At 38.8% G+C, this 17,431-nt stretch overlaps 1 protein-coding gene across 1 annotated transcript in view; it reads right to left on the bottom strand.

Annotated features, from left to right (window-relative positions):
- FOXP2 (forkhead box P2) overlaps positions 1-17,431 on the bottom strand; it is a 624,182-nt gene that overhangs the window by 8,730 nt on the left and 598,021 nt on the right. The gene's annotated exons all lie outside the window — the stretch shown is intronic.

Here is a 17,431-nt window from a genome sequence, read left to right on the forward strand (position 1 = left end):
AAGTCTTTCTAAAATACAAACACACAGAGGGTGGTTTTTTGTTTTTTGTTTTTTTGTTTTTTTTAAACAAGGATTGCTATAAAGGCATGTTCCATTACATTCTCAGAGAATTTTAATATACAAATAATTTATTTCATTATGTCACTGCCTTATACAGAACTATACCTGAACTAAGACATGGGAAAATGAGACAGGACTGAGTCAAAACCCTTCAGCCGTTCTCCACAGGAAGACCACAGCCTCCCTATCTACAATAGTAGTTCTGAAAAATAACTTCTATTCCCAACTCAAAACATCACCCTTAAAACATCATGTTCAGTTTCTATTCCAAGCCATTTTTTATGCTGACTTAGTCTGTGCTTTCCTCTTTAACACACTGTGTGTGCAGAACCTGGCAGGCCCTTCCTCACTGTGTTCTACTTGTGCACATCCTGTCTATCACATAAGAACCAAGTTATACTTGATCTACTTCTAAAAGGGTCTGTTTCACCTGTCCAGCTTTCACTGACTCCCAATGCGACCTTCCATAGCATTTTTTGGGCATCACTGTTACCCAAAACTATAGACTCTTGGAATCCTTACACTGTATCAAATATAATTGTATCCAGTGCTCACATTTTGCACATTAGAAAATGATAACTTTCCAAGAAGTTCTCACACCGTTACAAAAGTTTTAGGACCCACGATAGATTTTCCAACCTGGGGATCTGGCAAAGGGACTGAGAACCTCCAGGGAATTTGATTTTGAAGGCCAGTGGGATTTGATAACAGAACTGCCTCAGGACTGGGGAAACAGACTCTTGGTGGGCATAAACAAAACCTTGTGCACACCAGGACCCAGGAAAAAGGAGCTGTGACCCCACAAGAGACTGAGCCAGATTTGCCTGTGAGTGCCTAGGAGTCTTTGACAGAGGCATGGTTGGCAGTGGCCTGCCATGGGGTCAGGAACAATGAATACAACAGTCCTGGGAGCCCCAGCATGTTGGCCTAAGACCTTTAAAAGGAGGTGGCCATTACCTCAGGCTTAACTACAGGGAGGGAACACAGCCCCACCCATCAACAGAAAATTGGATTCAAGATTTACTGAGCATGGCCGCGCCCATAAGAGCAAGGCCCAAATTCCTCCACAGCCAGTCACTCCCATCAGGCAACTTCCACAAGCCTCTTATCCTTATCCAGCAAAGGGCAGACAGAATGAAAACCACAATCACAGAAAACTAACCAAACTGATCACATGGACAACAGCTTTGTTTAACTCAGTGAAACTATGAGTCATGCCATGTAGGTCCACCCAAGACAGACCAGTCATGGTGGAGAGTTCTGACAAAATGTGGTCCACTGGAGAAGGGAATGGCAAACCACTTCAGTATTCTGGCCTTGAGAACCCCATGAACAGTATGCAAAGGCAAAAAGATATGACACTGAAAGATGAACTCCCCAGGTTGATAGGTGTCCAATGTGCTAGTGGAGAAGAATAGAGAAATAACTCCAGAAAAAATGAAGAGACGGAGCCAAAGAGAAAACAATGCCCAGTTGTGGATGGGACTGGTGATGGAAGTAAAGTCCGATTAACAATATTGCATATGAACTGGGAATGTTAGGTCCATGAATCAGGGTAATTTGGAAGTGGTCAAATGGGAGATGGCAAAAGTGAACATCAACATTTTAGGAATCAGTGAACTAAAATGGACCAGAATGAGCAAATTTAATTTGGATGACCATTATATATACTACTGTGCAGAAGATCCCTTAGAAGAAATGGAGTAGCCCTCATAGTCAACAAAGAATCCAAAATGCAATACTTGGGTGCAATCTCAAAAACAACAGAATGATCTCTGTTCGTTTCCAAAGCAAACCATTCAATATCACAGTAATCCAACTCTAAGCCCCAACCACTAAAGCTGAAGAAGCTGATACTGAACAGTTATATGATGATCTAAAAGAACTTCTAGAACTCATGCCAACAAAAGATGTCCTTTTCATCATAGGGGACTGTTACATAGAGTAACAGGCAAGTTTGGCCTTGGAATACAAAATGAAGCAGGGCAAAGGCTAACAGAGTTGGGCCAAGAGAACACACTGTTCATAGCAAACACCCTCTTCCAACAACACAAGAGATGACACTACACATGGACATCATCAGATGGCAAATCCCAAAATCAGATTGATTATATTCTTTGCAGCCAAAGGTGGAGGAGCTCTATACAGTTAGCAAAATCAAGATCAGGAGCTGACTGTGGCTCAGATCATTAACTCCTTGTTGAAAAATTCAGACTTAAATTAAAGAAAGTAGGGAAAACCACTAGACCATTCAGGTATGATCTAAATCAAATCCCTTACAATTATACAGTGAAAGTGACAAATAGTTTCAAAGGATTAGATCTGGTAGACAGAGTTCCTGAAGAACTATGGATGGAGGTTCATAACACTGTACAGGAGGCAGTGATCAAAACCATCCCCAAGAAAAAGAAATGCAAAAAGTCAAAATGGTTGTCTGAGAAGACCTTACAAAGAACTGAGAAAAGAAGAAAGGTTAAAAGAAAAGGAGGAAAGGAAAGATATACCCATCTGAAATGCAGAGTGCCAAAGAATAGCAAGGAGAGATAAGAAAGCCTTCCTCAGTGATCAGTGCAAACAAATAGAGGAAAACAATAGAATGGGAAAGACTAAAGATTTTTCAAGAAAAGTGATACCGAGGGAGCATTTCATGTAAAGATGGGCACAATAAAGGACAGAAATGGTATGGACCTAACAAAAGCAGAAGATATTAAGAAGAGGTGGCAAGAATATACAGAAGAACTATACCAAAAAAATCTTAATGGCCCAAATAACCACGATGGTGTGATCACTCACCTAGAGCCAGATATCCTGGAGTGCAAAGTCAAGTGGCCCTTAGGAAGCATCACTATGAACAGGGCTAATGGATGTGATGGAATTCCAGTTGAGCTATTTCAAATCCTAAAGATGATACTGTGAAAGTGCTGCACTCAATATGCCAGCACATTTGGAAAACTCAGCAGTAGCCACAAGACTAGAAAAGGTCAGTTTTCATTCCAATCCCAAAGAAAGGCAATGCCAAAGAATGTTCAAACTACCACACAACTGTACTCATCTTACATAATAACAAAGTAATTCTCAAAATTCTCCAAGCTAGGCTTCAACAGTTCATGAACTGAGAACTTCCAGATGTTCAAGCTGGATTTAGAAAAGGCAGAGAAACCAGAGATCAAATTGCCAACTCTGTTGGATCATAGAAAAACCAAGAAACTTCCCGAAAACCATCTACTTCTGCTTCATTGACTACACTTAAGCTTTTGACTATATGGAGTACAACAAACTGTGGAAAATTCTTTAAAAGATGAGAATACCAGATCACCTTACCTGCCTCCTGAGGAATCTGTATGCAGGTCAAGAAGCAACAGTTAGAACCAGACATGGAACAATGGACTGGTTCCATATTGGGAAAGGAATACATCAAGGCTGTATATTGTTACCCTGCTTATTTAACTTATGTGCAGAGTACATCATGCGAAATGCCAGGCTGGATGAAGCACAAGCTGGAATCAAGATGGCTGGGAGAAATATCAATAACCTCAGATGTGCAGATGAAACCACCCTTATGGCAGAAAGTGAAGAGGAACTAAAAAGCCTCTTGATGAATGTGAAAGAGGAGAGTAAAAAAGCTGGCTTAAAACTCAACAATCAAAAAACTAAAATCATGGCATCTGGTCCCATCACTTCATGGCAAATAGATGTAGAAATGATGGAAACAGTGAGAGACTTTACTTTTTAGGGCTCCAAAATCACTGCAGATGGTAACTGCAGCCATGAAATTAAAAGATGCTTCCTCCTTGGAAGAAAAGCTATGAAAACCTGGACAGCATATTAAAAAGCAGAGACATTACTTTACCAACAAAGGTCCATCTAGTCAAAGCTATGGCTTTTCCAGTAGTCATATACAGATGTGAGAGTTGGACCATAAAGAAAGCTGAGTGGCAAAGAATTGAATGCTTTGAACTGTGGTATTGGAAAAGACTCTTGAGAATCCCTTGGACTGCAAGAAGTTGAAACCAGTCAACCTTAAGGAAATCAACCCTGAATATTCATTGGACGTACTGATTCCAAGGCAGAAGCTCCAATACTTTGGCCACTTGATGTAAAGAGTCATCTCATTTGATAAGACCTTGATGCTCGGAAAGATTGAAGACAGGAGTAGCAGAGGATGAGATGGTTGGATGGCAACACCAACTCGATGGACATGAGTTTGAGCAAGTTCCGAGAGTTGGTGATGGATAAGGAACCCTGGTGTGCTGCATTCCATGGGGTCTCAAAGAGTCAGACATGACTGAATGGCTTAACTGAACTGACTGAACTTTCCAAGAGTTATGTTAAGTATAGGCAGAGTCACAACCAGTACATGACTGGCCCCTGGAATGTTTCTTGGAACCTTGTTATTCTTGCTATCTCACCGTGCATTCATCACATGCACCGTACTACATTATTTTGGTGGTGGCTGTACTATGCCTTGCCAGCTGGACTATGAACATCATAGATCAAGAGAGCTGTGCACATAGCAGGCACTTAGTAAACATGTGTTAGTTGAATAAATGATGTACCATCAAGGCAATAAGAGTTTCATTTATATTTAACTATGAAAGAGAAACTTTCTCTCTGGAATTATGTATTCTTGGAATCTTTTTGCTCAGAATTAGTTTGTGAACAAGGTACCAGAGCTGAAAAATATGAAAATGAAATTTTCCCTTTAGGTTACAGTGTTAGACTGCTCATTTACTAAGATACACTAAAATCAGAGCCAATAATTATGAATGCTCAGTTCTTAAAAATATTGGATTGCCACCAATACAATGTCTAAAAAATAAAAAATTGAAGAAATTTAAGCATTCACAGGGAATAAAATTGATTAAAAGCTAGCCATTGGTGGAATCCTCTTCAATTAAAAAAAATTTATCATGATTATCTCCATTTATTTCTCACTTTTGGATCTCAGAAAGCTCCATGTTTTCACTTGTCTTGTAATGCAATTCAAAAGAAATGGACCCCCAAGAAACTACATGCCTTTGGTAGGTTGTAGAATGAGTCAGAAATTAGTCTCTTTTGGGGCCATTAGCACTATCTTTCTCTTCTTCCTCTCATTACAGGATATGAGGAGCATTTAATTTATCTCTGGGAAAAAAGTGGCTATCTCTGTAGTATTCACTTTTCCAAATTCTTCAGAGTATCTTATGTTACACCATTATAGAACAATTCGATTTTCTTCTAGGAAAAATGCTCTCCTTCACCAAAAACAATTCAAATAAAATAAAGGAAACCCTTTAAATAACTTCCTGTCTATGCTGTGCTTACCAGTTCTTCCTTACATACCCTCTTCTCCAGTTGACTCATTTAAAGGTTTTTAAATAACAGTGTATTATTTAATACAATGATTTTTATGATTTCTATGTATTTACTATTTTGATTAGCTTGTAAGTGTAGCATAAAGTAATCCTGAATAATTTAGGCACCTCATTTATAATCTTTAGTCACAGCAGTGGTTAAGTGGTTCACAGTACAGTACTTAAGAATTCAAAGAGCTTTGAGGATAAAACGCTTGGACTTAAAGCCTGGCTCCTTTACTTCCTAGCTGTGTGACCTTGAGGAAGTTACTTCATGTCTCTGTACCTTTGTTTCTTTATTTATAAAGCAGAGATAGTAAAGTACCTACTTTACATAGTAGTTATGAGGAATAAATGCTTTTTTTGTATATGTAAAACACTTCAAAGAGTGACTGGGTCATAAGAGATCAATGTCAGATATAGCCATGATATAATTACAATCTTAAATTCTTTCTTGGAAGAAGTTATAGTATAAATACATTAATTATTTTTAAACAATTGTTATTTAGTTGCTAAGAGGTGTCTGACTCTTTGTGACCCCATGGACTGTAGCCCACTGGGCTCCTTTGTCCATGGGATTTCCCAGGCAAGAATACTGGAGTGGGTTGCCATTTCCTTTTCCAAGAGATCTTCCTGACCCAGGGATCAAACCCACAGACTCACTTCTCCTGCATTTGTATGAACAGAATTAGCTCTAAAACTATTTTAGCCCTTCTATAAATTAAGACTTCTATTACTGTATTATAAAAGACTTAAAACAAAGATATTTGTGCCCTACATACCAAATGCCAAATATTAGGGTTATTAAAGTAATGACTGCTACTGCTGCTAAGTTGCTTCATCGTGTCTGACTCTGTGCGACCCCATAGACGGCAGCCCACCAGGCTCCCCCGTCCCTGGGATTCTCCAGGCAAGAACAATGGAGTGGGTTGCCATTTCCTGCTCCAATGCATGAAAGTGAAAAGTGAAAGTGAAGTCGCTCAGTCCTGTCTGACTCTTCGCGACTCCATGGACTGCAGCCTACCAGGCTCCTCCATCCATGGGATTTTCCAGGCAAGAGTACTGGAGTGGGGTGCCATCGCCTTCTCCGAAAGTAATGAGTAGCTACACTTAAAAGTACATTTAATACTAAAAAGAACAAAATAACACCACGTATTACTACAATTATTCCAAAGAACTATTTACAAATACATTCTTGAACACTAAAGCACTAAATAAAAATTTCAGGTCATGTCTCTGATTATTTTCCAATCAACAGAGGAAAGCAAATTTCATACTGGAAGGACCACTTCTGAAGTATTTGCTGGTCAGCACCCCACGCACTTCCTCTCCTCAGCCATCCATCTCAGGCCTCATCATTAACTTGTCATTAAAATCCTTAACATACATGCATTGAATGGTCCAAGCCTGCATCATATGTGCTATATACATTGGGGTTTATGAGGTTTGATACTATATATTCATCTGGAGAAACCTTAAATAGATGTGTTCAAAATTGACTAAAATCTGAACATTTTAAGAGATATAACAATAAATATAAGCCTTATCCAAAATAAATTTTCTGCCAAAAGTTCCATTATGCTGTGGATTGAGTCAAGTCCCCTGTGTCATTAAAAGCATAAAGAACATCAATTTCACTTTGACGGGACAAGCCAATAACATATTACCATTATCTCCTATTGCCAGTGATTAACAAAAGTTTATTGTGTACCCTTTAGATATAAGGTGCTATGGGGCATTTAAACATCTATCAAAGAAGCTGCAGTCTGGTATGGGAGAAATATATACTCAAAATGTACATGACTGCCCCATAAGTGTTCCAAGAGGGACAGCAATAAGTGATACTGGAGGAGTTAACAGCTGGGAGAGATTATTTGCCTGTAAGCAGAATCCCAAGGCATATATATATTCCTAATGGAATTCATTAAAGACAATAAAGAAAGATAAGTTCAGATGGACAAACGAGAAATTCTTACCATCTAGCCCGGTAATAAAACTCTTTCTGGGTCTGAAAAAAATCTATTCTGGATGGCTTGGATATCCATCATGCCATTTTTCCTTCCTAACTGGAAATTTATGCATGACTCCCGTCAGTTATGATTCTGAGGTATCTTATAGATTAAGCTGTGGTCCTTAATACAGCCCTTAATAATAAGTAAAGGCAAAGCCACTTTGAACAAATAGAATCCATTGTTTCTAGGAGTAAGACAGATGATTACATTGGAAACTGAGGACTTTTTTTTTTTTAACTTAGGAACAAAAAGAAAACAACCAGTAGAATAATTGGCTTTTTATTATCTCATTTGTGAGATCTTGAATAAAGGATAATAAATAGACTTATTTTTAATATATCTTAAGGCAAGAGTCTAGGAAGTCTGGATTGGATAATCTCCACTGCTCTTTATACTGTTTATTGGGTACATAATACATACCTGGCATTTAGGTTATCAGAGAAGAGTACACATTTCTGGCACAGAAGGGCACAGACATCAGGTAGACACATTTACCTGGACAGCGACTTTAGTAGTTCTTCTAAGCCTTATAAAATCTGTCCTATTCCTTAAGCAGATTTTGAAGTAACTTCATCTTTGATTTTAAAGCAAATTACCCGTTTGGTAGATAATGAGCATTCATTTAAACTGGAATCGAGGAATTCATTGTGAACAGTTTAAAAACTGTTCTGTCCACAAAACACAAGATTTCCAATTCAACTATTCCAAGTCCACTACCTACAGTTTACTACAGAAAAGCAATGATTTCAATTACTTGCTTTAAGAAGAAACAGCCAACCTCCTAATTTGACACAGTAGTCATGTATGGATGTGGGAGTTGGACCACAAAGAAGGCTGAGTGCTTAAGAATTGATCTTTTGAACTGAGGTGTCGGAAGAGACTCTTGAGAGTCCCTTGGACTGCAAGGAGATCAAATCAGTCAATCCTAAATGAAATCAATCCTGAATATTCATCAGAGGGACTGATGTCGAGGCTGACGCTCCAACACTTTGGCCACATGATGCCAAGAGCCAACTCATTGGAAAAGACCCTGATGCTGGGAAAGATTGAAGTTAGGAGAAGAAGTGGATGACAGAGGATGAGATGGTTGGATGGCATCACTGACTTGATGGACATGAGTTTGAGCAAGTTCTGGGAGATGGTGAAGGACAGGGAAGCCTGGTGTGCTGCAATCCATAGGGTCTCATTAGAGTTGGACACGACTGAGCGACTGAACAGTTTGACATAATTTACATTTGGGAGAATCAGAAAGCTATTTGGAACCTCCTTAGATAATTGGAGGGAAAGTATTTAGTGATGAAGAGATATAAAGTCTGTTATTATTTCCTGACAGAGAGGTTGACCACCAATAACTGAAATGGAAGTACTTCTAGAAGGATGAACCCCACTTCCTGTTAGAAGTGAAACAATCAACTCAATAAACATTATTTGCAAGCTATGGATCCAGGGCTTCCCTGGTGGCTCAGACAGTAAAGAATCTGCCTTCAATGTGGGAGACTTGGGTTTGATCCCTGGGCTGGGAAGATCCCCTGGAGAAGGGAATGGCAATTCACTCCAGTATTCTTGCCCGGAGAATTCCATGGACAGAGAAGCCTGGAGAGCTACAGTCCATGGGTTCGCAAAGAGTTGGACACGACTGAGCGACTAACACACACACAGATTTAGGGGCTGATATGGACAAAGGTTCCTGTTCTCATAGAGTTTTTAGTCTAATAGAGAAAGTAAGACATACACATAAGTAACTTTGATACCAAGCAGAGTGTGATCTATACTATACATACAAAGTATTATGAAAGAGAGGAGATAAATTCTGGCAATGCAATCAGTCAATGATCTATGATGGAAAAATGTGTCACTTCAGGTAGACTTTAAAATATTTTAAAATGTCCATTATGCAGAATTGAGGGAAAGTGCATTCTGAGTAGAAATGGGAAAAACAGAGAATTTTACGTATGTTTCCCTGGTGGCTCAGATGGTAAAGAATCTGCCTGTAATGCAGGAGACCCGGGTTTGATAGCCAGGTGGGGAGGATCCCCTGGAGAAGGGAATGGCTACCCATTCCAGTATTCTTGCCTAGGAAATCCCTTAGACAGAGGAGCCTGGCAGGCTACAGTCTAAGGGGTCATAAAGAGTTGGACACGACTGAGAGACTAATACTGTCACTTACATTGTAGATGTGTTGCGGGAACCCTAAGAGTGGGTATGAGGCCATGAAGAACAGAGAGTTGGTAATAAATAAATGTTAGAAAGCAGAATAAGGTCAGATGGCGAAGAGCCCTTGAGTTGCATTTGTGGAGCTTAAAATTTATTCTTTGCCAGCTGAAGGGGCTGATGTTTTTTGAGCATGGCGGTGAAAAGACAGAATTTAGGAGGATTAATTTGCAAAGAGTAGATTGAATGTAGGCCACTGGTGCTAAGGTGACTAGTTAGGAGCCTACCGTGTGTGTGTTAAGTCACTTCAGTCGTGTCAGACTCTTTGCAACCATATGGACTGTAGTTCACCAGTCTCTTCTGTCCATGAGATTTTCCAGGCAAGATTACTGGATGGGTTGCCATGCCCTCCTCCAAGGGATCTTCCCAACCCAGGGATCAAACTGGTATCTTTTATGTCTCCTGCATTGGCTGGTGGGTTCTTTACCACTAGCGCCACCTGGGAAGCCCAGGAGCCTACTATAACTACAACAGTATAATTAAGGTCATGATGGTCAGGACTAAGGTAGCAGGATTAGAAACTGTGGAGAGAACTGAAGAATTTAGGCTATTAGCTATGGACTAAACAGTTTTGTCTATATTGATTTTAAATTTACATGTATGTGAAATAGTTCCCTTTTATACACTACCAAGAAGATTGTTGCTGTTTAGTGATCAAGTCATGTCCAACTCTTTTGCAACCCCATGGGCTGTAGCCTGCCAGGCTCCTCCCTACATGGAGTGGGGTGTCATTTCCTCCTCCAGGGGATTTTCTTTCTCCCTCCAGGGATCAAGGCCACGTTTCCTGTGTCTCCTGCTTGGCAGGCAAATTCTTTACCACGGAGCCACCTGGAAAGCCCTACCAAGAAGACAGAAGAGCCTAAACCTCTGTCAAAAATTCTAAAAGTTAAAATAGATGATAACTGTTCATAACTCATAGTTAACTTTGATGAATCTTTATATTTGTTGTTTTAACTGCTCAAGAAAGAGGAAAAGTGCATCCCAGAATTCTTGGATATCAGAAAGGAGAAGATGGGAATATACTAGAACAAATTTCTCTACAGTCCTCATTATGCTTAACCACTAGCACTTGCCACACTCATAAAGTCTGCTGATACTTAATCTCTGGAAATTGTACTTATTTTAAATTTTTAGTCTATGTCATCTTAAAGAAAAATATACTTTAAAACTGGATATTGAAGGACAATAGCATAAAGTATGGATACGTTCTCAAGTTAAAAATACAGTATTTTCAGAGGTGAGTAGCAAAGAAGAAAAGAGGTAAAAAGTAGGTAACATGTACCTCAAGGATCATGCTGCTGCTGCTGCTGCTGCTGCTAAGTCGCTTCAGTCGTGTCCGACTCTGTGAGACCCCATAGACGGCAGCCCACCAAGGATCATGCTAAGGACCTCCAAATAATTGGTGCATTTCTCAATGCCCCAACCCTATTATCAGCTTGGAGATTAATGAACTCTAGGACACATCTCCCAAATCCCTGTCCAGTCCCATCCTGCAGGTGTGTTCCTCTCTAGGCAGATTACCTATGATTAGACAAAAGAATGACCTATTCTCTGAATGAGATTCATGCTTTAAACCTTAGTCACCTTTGCTCATCCTCGAATCATTTGTATCTATTTTCTCTTTCCTCATCTCTGCTTAATGCTAGGTTGAAAAGCTCAAGACTGATATTTCTGTAGGCAAAAAATAGTCAAATATCAATAACTTCATAAAGTTCAACCTAAAAATCTATTTCATATGAAGCATAACCCAAAGCTATATCCTCCATGAGACTTTTATGATTCTCCATGTGCATATGTACACTTAAGTCTGGATTTGCAATTTGGTTATCACTCTTTTTCTTCCTTTACTTGGACTCTCTCATTATCTATGCACATATCCATCTCTCAATTAGAGTTCTAGCTCTCTGTAGATTACAGATCATCTGCCAGTTTCAACAGAATATGTTGCTCATAATAGGTGCTCAATAAACGCTTATTGAACTTGAATGAATGAAACTCATCTCTGTTTCTTTCAAGCCACTATTATAAGGAAATGCAAAGTAGCAGTTGATTTTTACATGGCAGTTTAATTGCTCAGTATTACAGCCCACTGCCATAATAGTACATACCAAAAAACACAGAGAGAGGAATAGCTACATTAATAGACTTATTTGTTTCCTAAAGAAGTGTTGGTCCTCTAGTTGTGAAATTTGTAAGTACCCAAGGCACCAAGGAAGGGCAGAAGAAACGTTATTGTTGCCACCATCCTACAGCAGAGTCAAATTATAATGGAAGAATTTACCATTTTAGATTGTGTTAACACTGTATATTCTCTAGAAGCATGTAAATTGTCCTCATTTTTTATTTAAGCTTAAGTAAAAGATCTTATGAACTGTTCCTTTTTTTTTCCTTGAAATAAAAAAGCACGATGAATAAAGTTCTCTGAAACTATGTTTAAAACATGTTTAAGTCAATAGATATTAGACTGTAGAATCACAGTGATATTTATTTATATAGTGTAAAATGTAATGATTTAAATACTTATACCATGTTATCACTTATGAGAAATTCAGTGACAATGTAAATTTGACTGGGCCTTACAGTATCTCTTAATACTATGAAACTAATGATGGAAATTTTAAGTCTTAAATGTTATAACAGATGTCAACAAATGCTGTGAAGAAAAACTTACAATTACTGGCTCATCTGTATAACATGCACAAATTTTAGGCAATGTTAAGTCAATTTTACCAAACACAAGTCAAGACTAAAGGTAAGACTAGGTAAAGTTGTTTTTATGTGCTGTATTCATTTTAGGAAATCCACTTAAGTCTTTTCTTCAGATAATCCTAGTTGTTTGAGAAAAATCTTAATACATTAAATAATGTATGCCTATTGAAAAAGGGTAATAAATATCTTTTTACAAAGAGACATGATACATCTTTAAACAAATCCTATGAGCAATTCTTATTCTTTTTCCCTGCCCTAGCATACCTGAAAGACAGAACATGCTTCTATTACTAACTGCAGATCATTACTATAAAAAATGTTATTCCCTGGATAATACTCAAACAGTATCCTCAGAAATAGAATTAAGGGCTTCATCCTTCAGTTTTACTATGGAACATAATTTTACTTGGCCCAATATGGCAACCTTTACCTAGTAAAATGAATTTTTACATAAAGTCCTCTGAGAAATATACTGAATGTTTGCAAATACTTGTAGCCCTAAATCACACATCTATGTCCTGTTCTATACCAATTTATTCAAGTTCTTGACTTTAAGTTTCTTGACAGTTGAAAGAAAGTGAAAGTGAAAGTGAAGTTGCTCAGTCGTGCCTGACTCTTTGTGACCCTATGGAGTGAAGCCCACCAGGCTCCTCTGCCCATGGGTTTTTCCAGGCAAGAATACTGAGGTGGGTTGCCATTTCCTTCTCCAGGGGATCTTTCCAACCCAGGGATCGAACTCGGTTCTCCCACATTGCGGGCAGAATCTTCACCGTCTGAGCTACCAGAGAATCCTTTCTTGATACTACTACTTAATTTACCTTCAACCTACATGTGATATATCGATTAAGTCTAAAAGAAAATGTTTACAATCATACAAATTCTCCTTTATTTCTTATATATCGTTATACCTTAATTATTGATTAATAGCACTTAAAAATATCAGAACAGACTGAGTATTGCTATAGATCCAACCAGTCCATTTTGAAGGAGATCAGCCCTGGGATTTCTTTGGAAGGAATGATGCTAAAGCTGAAACGCCAGTACTTTGGCCACCTCATGCGAAGAGTTGACTCATTGGAAAAGACTCTGATGCTGGGAGGGATTGGGGGCAGGAGGAGAAGAGGACGACGGAGGATGAGATGGCTGGATGGCATCACTGACTCGATGGCTGTGAGTCTGAGTGAACTCCGGGAGTTGGTGATGGACAGGGAGGCCTGGCGTGCTGCAATTCATGGGGTCGCAAAGAGTTGGATACGACTGAGCAACTGAACTGAACTGAACACTTCCATTGATTTGCATAGGTTTTTGACCTAAAAAATAGCATCAAAAATTTTGTAGTTAAAAGGAAATAGAGAAGATGAGATTTCCTTTTAATTATCTAGAATGTCTATTCAGTACTTGGCACAAAACTGTTGAATGAATAATGATAATCACTATAAGCATTTAAAAATCAATGTGTATGATTAACATTTTATAATTTCATGTGTTTGAATAAATTTTTATTCAATATGTTCAAATTTGCTGATGGCAAAAGCTTCATGCTTACTACATAAATATCATTGTTTTGAAAATGTAAAATGGATTCCAAACTATAAACACAGATCCCTTTATTAAAATGGAAGATTTAGTTTCATGAGGCTCAGTTTTTGGTTTTCTTTGTTATTTTTGAGTAGCTATCTTAGAAGACGGCTTTCCTGGTGGCTTATACAGTCTGCCTGCCTGCAACACAGGATACATAGGATCAATCCAAGGCTTCCCTGATGGGTCAAATGGTGAAGAATACACCTACAATGAGGGAGACCTGGGTTCAATCTCTGGGTTGGGAAGATCCCTTGGAGGAGGGCCTGGAAACCCACTCCATTATTCTTGCCTGGAGAATCCCCATGGACAGAGGAACATGGCAGGCTACAGTCCATGGAGTTGCCAACAGTTGGACATGACTGAGCAACTAAGCACAGCACAGCACAGGATCAATCCCTGGGTCAGGAAGATTCCCTGGAGAAGGAAATGGCAATCCACCCCAGTGTTCTTGCCTGGGAAATCTCAAGAACAGAGGAGCCTGGTGGGCTACAGTTCACAGGGTTGCAAAAGAGTCAGACATGACTTAGCAACTAAAAACAACAACATCTTGGAAGATATAACCACTGCAAATAAAACTTTATTTATTTATGTATTTTTGTCTGTGCTGGGACTTTGTTACTGAGAGTGCTTTTCTCTAGTTGCATAGAGTAGGGGCTACTCTCTAGTTGCTGTATGAGGGCTTCTCATTGTGGAGGCCTCACTGCTGTGGAGCACGGGCTCTAGGGTGTACAGAATTCAGTAGTTGCTTCACCGTGGGCTCAGTGGTTGTCACTTCCCAGCTTGAGCATACAGGCTCAAAGTTGCCACGTACAGGCTTAGCTGCTCCATGACATGTGGGATCTTCCCAGATCAGGGATCAAACCCATGTCTCCTGCATTGGCAGGCAGATTCCTTACCAATGAGTTACTAGAAGTGAAGTTGCTCAGTTGTGTCTGACTCTTTGCGACCCCATGGACTGTAGCCTATCGAGCTCCTCTGTCCATGGGATTTTCCAGGCAAGAGTACTGGAGCGGGTTGCCATTTCCTTCTTCAGAGGATCTTCCCGACCCAGGGATTGAACCCTGGTCTCCCGCAGTGTAGGCAGATGCTTTACCTTACCGTCTGAGCCACAAGGGAAGCCCCCAAATAAAACATTTTTAGGAAGTCATTTTTTTTTTCCCAAAAAAGAAGTTTCACAGGGAAACTGGTGAAATAACTGATCTCATTTAGAAAGCATATGAAAAATGGAGATTGTGGAAATTCAATTTTACTTTCCTTCTAGTATATATACAAGGAAATTATCTAATTATATTTGGAAGTTAATGGTAGATTTATAAAAATGGCAAGTTTAGTTATCTCCATTTGAATAAAGTCAGGTTGAAATGAGAAACAATTCATGTTTCTTAAATGTTTGCAACTTCTAGAATAATGTTTTATTTAGAAACTATTTTAGTTTAACATATCACAGAAATAAGCTAATAAATGAAACTAAAGTTTTAAATGGAAAAACTTTCTTTTTAAAGAAAATGTTTTGGAAGTACTTTTTAAAATGAGAGTTGATCTGAGGCTAACATGAGTAATTAAATAACTAAAATTATTTATACAGTCATAAAGAAAATACTTGTTGTTCAGTTGCTAAGTTGTATCTGACTCTTTGTGACCTCAAAGACTGCCAGCACACCAGACTCCCCTTTCCTTTACTATCTCCCGGAGTTTACTCAAATTCATGTCCTTTGAGTTGGTGATGCTATCTAATCATCTCATCCTCTGCAGCTCCTTTCTCCTTTCACCTTGACTCTTTCCCACCATCAGGGTCTTTTCCAGTGAGTTGTCCCTTTTGTACCAAGTGGCCAATGTATTGGAAATTCAGCTTTAGCATCAGTCCTTTCAATGAATATTCAGGGTTGATTTCCTTTAGGATTGACTGGTTTGATCTCCCTGCAGTTCAGGGGACTCTCGAGAGTCTTCTCCAGCACCACAATAAGAAAAAAACAGTTTTTCAGTGCTCAGCCTTCTTTATGGTCCAAGTCTCATTTCTATACATGACTACTGGAAAAATAAAGCTTTGACTGTATGGACTTTTGATGGGAAAGTGATGTCTTTGCTTTTTAATACACCATCTAGTTTTGTCATAGCTTTCCTTCCAAGGAGCAAGCATTTTATACTTTCATGGCTGCAATCACTATCTGCAGTGATTTTGGAGCCCAAGAAAATAAAATCCATCATTGCTTCCACTTTTCCCCTTCTATTCCCCATGAAGTGATGGAACCAGATGCCATGTTCTTGGTTTTCTGAATGTTGAGTTTCAAACCAGTTTTTTCACTCTCCTTCCCCCTTATCAAGAGGCTCTTTAGTTCCTCATTGCTGTCTGCCATTAGAGTGGGATCATCTGCGTATCTGAGGTTGTTGATATTTCTCCCGTCAATCTTGATTCCACCTTGTGATTTATCCAGCCCAGCATTTCGCACAATGTACTCTGTATATAAGTCAAATAAGTAGGGTGACAATATACAGTCTTTTCATACTCCTTCCTCAATTTTGAACCAGTCAGTTATTGTATGTCCAGTTCCAACTGTTGTTTCTTGACATATAGATTTCTCAGGGGACAGACAAGGTTGTCTGGTATTCCCATCTCTTTAAGAACTTTTCACAGTTTGTTGTGCTCCACAGAGTCAAAGGCTTTCTCATAGTCAAGGAAGCAAAATTAGATTTACTCTGGAGTTCCCTTGATTTCTCTATGATTCAACAAATGTTGGAAATCTGATCTCTGGTTCCTCTGCCTTTTCTAAACCCAGTTTGTACATCTGGAAGTTCTTGGTTCACATAACTGCCAAAGCCTAGCTTGAAGGCTTTTCAGCATAACCTTAACTAGCATGTGAAATTAGTGCAATTGGATGGCAGTTTGAACATTCTTTGGCATTGCCCATCTTTGGGACAGGAATGAAAACTGACCTTTCCAGTCCTGTGGCCACTGCTGAGTTTTCCAAATTTGCTGACATACTGAGTGCAGCACTTTAACAGCATCATCTTTTAAGACTTGAAATATCTCAGCTGGAATTCCATCACCTCAACTAGCTTTGTTCTTACTAATGTTTCCTAAGGCTAGCTTTGTTCTTACTAATGTTTCCACTTGACTTCACAGACCAGGGTTTCTGGCTCTGAGTGACCACACCATCATGGTTATCTAGGTTTATGGTTTTATTCTTCTGATATAATAACCCTGATTTCCTCTACTAAAATCTAGACTTTTAAATTCCAAATTGAAGCACACATTAGAGAAAGATTTAATTCTCTTATGTACAGAAGTGAATAAGAAGATCAGATAATTAAAAACAACTAGAAATGATAAATTAGCTCTTATTTTATCAATCAAGAACTTATAAAACAGATCTTTACTACCATGACTCAATATTTTTCTAATTTTATTATTTTTCAGGACTGTTTTCTCTTTTGTAAATTAAAATAACATTAAACATTTTTATATTGAAATAACTGACTTTCCTCTTATTTGGATGTTTGCACATAGTTGCCATTAGAACAGTACCC

This window comes from Bubalus kerabau, chromosome 8 (genome assembly GCF_029407905.1).
Source record: "Bubalus kerabau isolate K-KA32 ecotype Philippines breed swamp buffalo chromosome 8, PCC_UOA_SB_1v2, whole genome shotgun sequence".
In the NCBI taxonomy this organism is placed as follows: Eukaryota; Metazoa; Chordata; class Mammalia; order Artiodactyla; family Bovidae; genus Bubalus; species Bubalus kerabau.